The sequence below is a fragment of the Helianthus annuus genome, chromosome 7, assembly GCF_002127325.2.
Source record: "Helianthus annuus cultivar XRQ/B chromosome 7, HanXRQr2.0-SUNRISE, whole genome shotgun sequence".
NCBI classification, from domain to species: Eukaryota; Viridiplantae; Streptophyta; class Magnoliopsida; order Asterales; family Asteraceae; genus Helianthus; species Helianthus annuus.
In genome coordinates this window covers 143,844,637-143,850,230 of record NC_035439.2, presented here as the reverse complement: position 1 = coordinate 143,850,230, position 5,594 = coordinate 143,844,637, and the positions used below count along the sequence as shown (strand labels likewise).

The 5,594-nt window shown below is 34.3% G+C and overlaps 1 long non-coding RNA gene across 1 annotated transcript; it reads right to left on the bottom strand.

Annotated features, from left to right (window-relative positions):
• Positions 1–4,804: 4,804 nt before the first annotated feature.
• On the bottom strand, positions 4,805–5,376 carry LOC110867431. The gene is made up of 2 exons (XR_002551596.1): positions 5,329–5,376; positions 4,805–5,022 (listed from the first exon to the last, which is right to left on the bottom strand). It is a non-coding gene; the product is annotated as an uncharacterized LOC110867431 (long non-coding RNA).
• Positions 5,377–5,594: the final 218 nt, after the last annotated feature.

Sequence of the window (5,594 nt, the reverse complement as noted above, 5' to 3'; positions counted from 1 at the left end):
CCTCAACCCAGTAGTTTGAGTCAGCAAGGATACAATCCTAAAGGGTTGGATTATTGGAAGATAATGAATTAAGTTATTAATGCAAATTATGGTAGGCCCCGCTTTTGGCGGTGACGTTACCCTCGACTAAGTAGTCTGAGTCAGCAGGGATACAGTCCTAAATAGTCGGGTTATAGTATTAATAGTAGTTAACTTATGAGGGGGTCAAAGAGTTTGGATCCCCGCCATCCAATACCTATGGGCATTGAAGGAGATCCTACTAAGACCCAGGTCCCTTGCAGGACCTCTAAACGCTGAACAAGGGCAAGACCCTTACCAAACCGTTCCCTTAACCCCCGACCAGGTAGCCAACATACCTCCATATAGACCGTGGAGATATGAATGGTGAAAATCTTTTATTTTATATAGACAGTAAAATAATGCCAAGACACCACGGACAAACGATAAGGAAAGATCACCTTCAACATAAGTAACTAGTTATTAAAGTCATTAATACAAAACCAAATAAAAAGTGCAAAAGATTAAAAATAAAAAGTATTATACTAAACACTTGTCTTCACCAAGTGATGTAAGAGACTTAGGCAAACATGGCCTTGATTGTCAAGAACTCTTACGATCAATCTTGGATCCCGAGACGACTCACACACTCTATGATGGACAATGGATGATGGTGGTGGATGATGGTGTTGTGATGGTGGTGGGTGGTGGATGAAGTGTGAGAGAGGTGGTGTGCCAAGGGATGAGTTGAAATGAAGCCAAGCACTCCTATTTATAGGCTGAACAGAAGGCTGGGCACGGCCCCGTGTCCGCTGGACACCCCCCCGTGCCTGTCTGACAATCTCTCTCTTCATTAATTGTAATTCGCAATTACAATTAATGCGCCTGCTGTACTTTCGCCACGCCCCCGTGTCCGCTGGACACGGCCCCGTGGTGGGCAATAGAAGCTTCTATAGGTTTGTCTTTTCTGCTGCTTCTTGGGCACGGCCCCGTGCTGGCTGAGCACGGGGCGTGTTCAGTCTTCTGTCTTCTCTATTTTGCTTGGGAGGATGCTGTTGAGGGGTCGGGCAATCCACTTGTGTTCCTTTTCTTGTATTTATGTTAGATTTAGCTGTCTTTTTGCTTCTTTTGTGAATTTGAGCTCATTTAATCCTGAAAATACAAAAGGAAGACAAAAGCACTCTTTTTCCAACATTAGTACTTAAAAAGGGTTAGTTTTATGCCTCGTTTGATGTAATTTATATGTTGCATTTTACACACATCAAAGACCTATGTTTGATTATGAGAAGACGTATTCTCCAGTGGTGGATGCATTGACTTTCCAATATTTTATTAGTCTAGTAATATAAAGAAAGAATTGATATGCGTCTTATGAATGTTATGTATAACTTAATACTAAAAGTTTACATGAAAGTCCCGAAGAATTAAATTATATAAGTCATGTAAAGTAAGTTCTCGAGAATAATGTGATCATTTATACATATTCGGATTTGAATAGGTTATGGTTATTTTACATGTTGGAACTCATGATGAGTTTCTAAAGCAATTGAGTGCCTAAAAGGTTAATTGAAACATCTTAATGATGTAATACTTGTGCACCAAGAAACATACATAGAAAACTTGTACCCGATGATTATGACATCTCAATAAATAGTGTACACGCATGGTACAATATGGATTTTGGAGATAAAAGCAAGTGTTCATGACATTTTTGCATATGATATAAATATCTGTATGTTAAATAGGCAAATTTATGTAGCAAAACTCCTAAAGAGTGAAAGCACATGCATATTAGGATAAAATGGAACGAATTCCCTCGTGGATTGTTAATGCCCGAATCATTGATGTCAAAAACCTCAAGAACATACTATGTGAAGATGACAAAATATGTATGGACTAAAATAGTTGGGTCAAGTGCTATACAACTCGAGATATTCTCATAAAGAAGGATATAAGTTTGATTAAATTAGCCATGTTTTATCAACATTCTACTTTTAAAAGTTCACTATAATCGCAATTTACATTGATGATTTCTAGGCATCATCGACTGAAACTGTCAAGCTTTTAGAGGGAGAATTTTTGAATGACCTTGGCACGGTCTAATTATTACTCGAACCGCAACTCAAGTGTATATATAATTATATTTTATCAATCCCTCAAGTACATCTAGAAGATGATGTTGGGATATTTTAGTATGGACATAGTTGAACCTTAAAGTATATTGAAGGTTCTTAAGTCACTTGTTATAAGAAATGTCTATTATCATCTCCTACCAAAGTAGAGATTCTCATTCTAGAAGTGTCATCGTTAAATGCATATGTGTATTAATATGTTTTGCTAGCTATGTATGGTTATAATATCTTTCACTTGAACTTATTGTCATGATATGGCATGTGTAAAGTGAGGAGACATTGGAATGAGTTAACACAAATATTTCAGGTATGAACGATATTTGATTATATTTTACTAACCCATGAAAACAAGTTTGGTTAGTCTTATAGATTTGAGAATGTAACATAGCACAGTCGTAGTCGTGGATCATATGATATTTGTTTTCGAGAAGAAGCACTAAGAATCTCATACAACATTGCTCAACATAAAGGATTGTACTTCAATGGATCAAGCGGCATTCTACTGGATACAAAAGCTATGAGCAACTTTCAAGGAAGATCGGCACACGTTACTTAAAGGCTACTTATTCAAATGAGGGGGAGTATCATACAAGTTGCATTTTTAACTAAGTTTATTCCACTTGGAGTAAGTTTTTTAATACAACATTAAAACATTATCACGGGGAGACAATACGCACTGCACTCTTTTTTATCTTAGCTATGGTTTTACCCCAATGGGTTTTCCTTGCAATGTTTTTAACGAGGCATCATCTCCACACGTATTTGGTTGATAACCAAGGGGGGTGTTATAAATAAATATTATTATGGTTATCAACTCCATATATAGATGTATCTTGTTTACCATGTTTCCATCTTCTATATATATTCCTTGTATTTTATTGTAAATACACACCATGAATAATATAAATATCTTTATCCCTACATACCCACCTCTTCCCAGAGGTATCGAATTCGAGTCTTGGGAGTGTCATATGTCGCCCAGGGTAAGAACTCGGCATGGGGAAGTCACCGCGGAGCTAGCTTGGTCGGGTAGCGGCTCCCGGAGTGAGATCACTCCGGCGGTTGGGAGGACCGTGCACTATCCCCCCCCCTATATTTCTTTCTTATATTGTTTAGCTACTAGGCTTGTTGTTTCACAACATGCTTTACTATATTTACAAAGCTAGCATTTAAATAAATTGAAACACCAACAAATAACATTTTTCAATCTTGTTTAAAACACGCACACATGTGTGTGTGTATGTATGCAAATTGTAAAGGCCAAAAAGCTTCCAATACCCAAGAAAGCGATAGAAACTAGGAAGACGACTTACCTCAGGCTCATCTAACTCCCATTGATATTCAAAATGCATCTATAGAAATTCAATTAAATTAATTACTTCTGACCCAGTCCAATAATAGCTTAATAGCTCAGTGTAAAATGTAACTTACAATGTCTGCTTCTACTTCAGTTTGATAAATGATATCAACAACAGTACTCTCATCTGCCTTAAAGGATTATTAAAGTCAACACACAAAAGCATTAAAGTAACCACATATTATGCAAGTTCACATAACGAGATCAGGCTAATAACTACAAATGTTTGTTTACATAAGATTTTATATCTTGGGAGGTGCAACTGGTGTTCAAGTGGGCGTTTGATTATAAAAACCTCTTGAAGTAAAAAAAAAATTGAACGAACATCTGCATAAACTCGCTTGATTACACTTGCATACTATGCATTATTGATAATCAAGATACTGAGCATCCCTATATTAAAGAAAAAATCGGATAATCTAACAACATTAGCTACCAATTGAAGACTAGATAATTGTATATGAAACAAAAGTAAGGGTGCATACTTTATGTTGACAAATTTTAGCATAAAAATATGAGGTTCACGTATTTCAACTAAAGAAACCCTATAAAAGTGAGATTCACATACATTGCCAATAAAAACAGGAAAATTAATTAGGTCTGATTTGGAGTGTCAATTTTGTGACAGTCGAATTCAGTAATTACGTGTTGTGTGTTTCGCTAGACGTTTGTTTGATCTGGTAATCGATCTGAAAAGGTAATTGTTCAATCCTTCACCATCTCTTTCTTCTAACCTAGGCCTCAACGTTTTCGTTGGTTAATACTTCACGCTTAGGGGTTACTTTTTTTGATATTTGATGTGTAAATTTGTTTACAAAATATCCTGCTTATGGACTATTGTGTTCATCGATCTGACCAGGTAGTGTCCAGATGTGTATCTTTTGATTCAAATTCTTATAATCACTTTGATGTTCAATAGAGTCTGATTATACTCATTTCAATGAAAAATGGATTTCCTTAAAAGTTTTTAGTTGAATGAATTGACGTGTTTAGTTCTAAACACTAGTACAAAAGTGATCAAATGATGCGGGTAAATTGCCTATAAAATGCGGTTTTAGACCCGCATCTTATAGCATACCATCTTATAGCTATAAGCCAAAAGATGCGGGTCCAAAAAATACGGTTCTAAACCTGTATCTTTTGACAATTTAAGCACAAACTACTTTTTCCCAACATATTCAAAAGATGCGGTTGTAGAACCGCATCTCTTGGTGTTTAAAATTAAAAAATATTTCTGGTTCAATTTCAGAATATTTTATTAAAAATTCCCAATAAATTCCTTTATATAAACAAAATATCTAAAAATGAAAATAAAATATACAAAGAAAAAAAACAAAATTATATTAAAACAAATGTAAATTACAAAGGTTTCAAAGTAACATAAAATTATAAAAGTTTTGAAATAACACAAAATACATATCTCTAAAGATGAAATTAATAAATAAATGGTATTTTCTTCCTAAAGCAATGTCTTAATACTTGCAATCCATACCGACATCTTCAATTCATACCTGGAACTTGAACCATAGAAATTACCTAACAAAACATAACGTTACATTAATAAAATAAAGCTTAAAAATTATACGCAAGTGTACATATGTATAAAATGCAATCTTTATATTCAAATATTAAAATACTATAATACATGCATACTTATAAAATATGCATTTCCAAATCCTAGCCTACCTTGGATGCCTATTCGAAATTCATATAGACAATTAAATAAACTATTAAACTTTTCCTAATCTGCTATATGCTGCTCACATTTAATATGTACAACATAAAAACGTTTGTACATCTTTTTAATAATAAAATATAGAACAAAAGAGAGAATAAATTTACTTGGATGAACAAACTCTTTGATGTCACTACGGATTTTTGAGAGCTGCCTGTAAGAATAAATAAATAATATATTTATTTATATATGGCCATTATAATCATTTACATTATATGGATCAAAATATATAACAATCCATTAAATAATTAGTTGGTAATTGTTGATGGGCCTTATTACCATTATTAACTAATTAGGGTTTCCTCCTGGGTGCATATATAAGGAGACTTATTTTGAGGTTCTAGGGTTAGACTCATAACCTAATTACTCATAA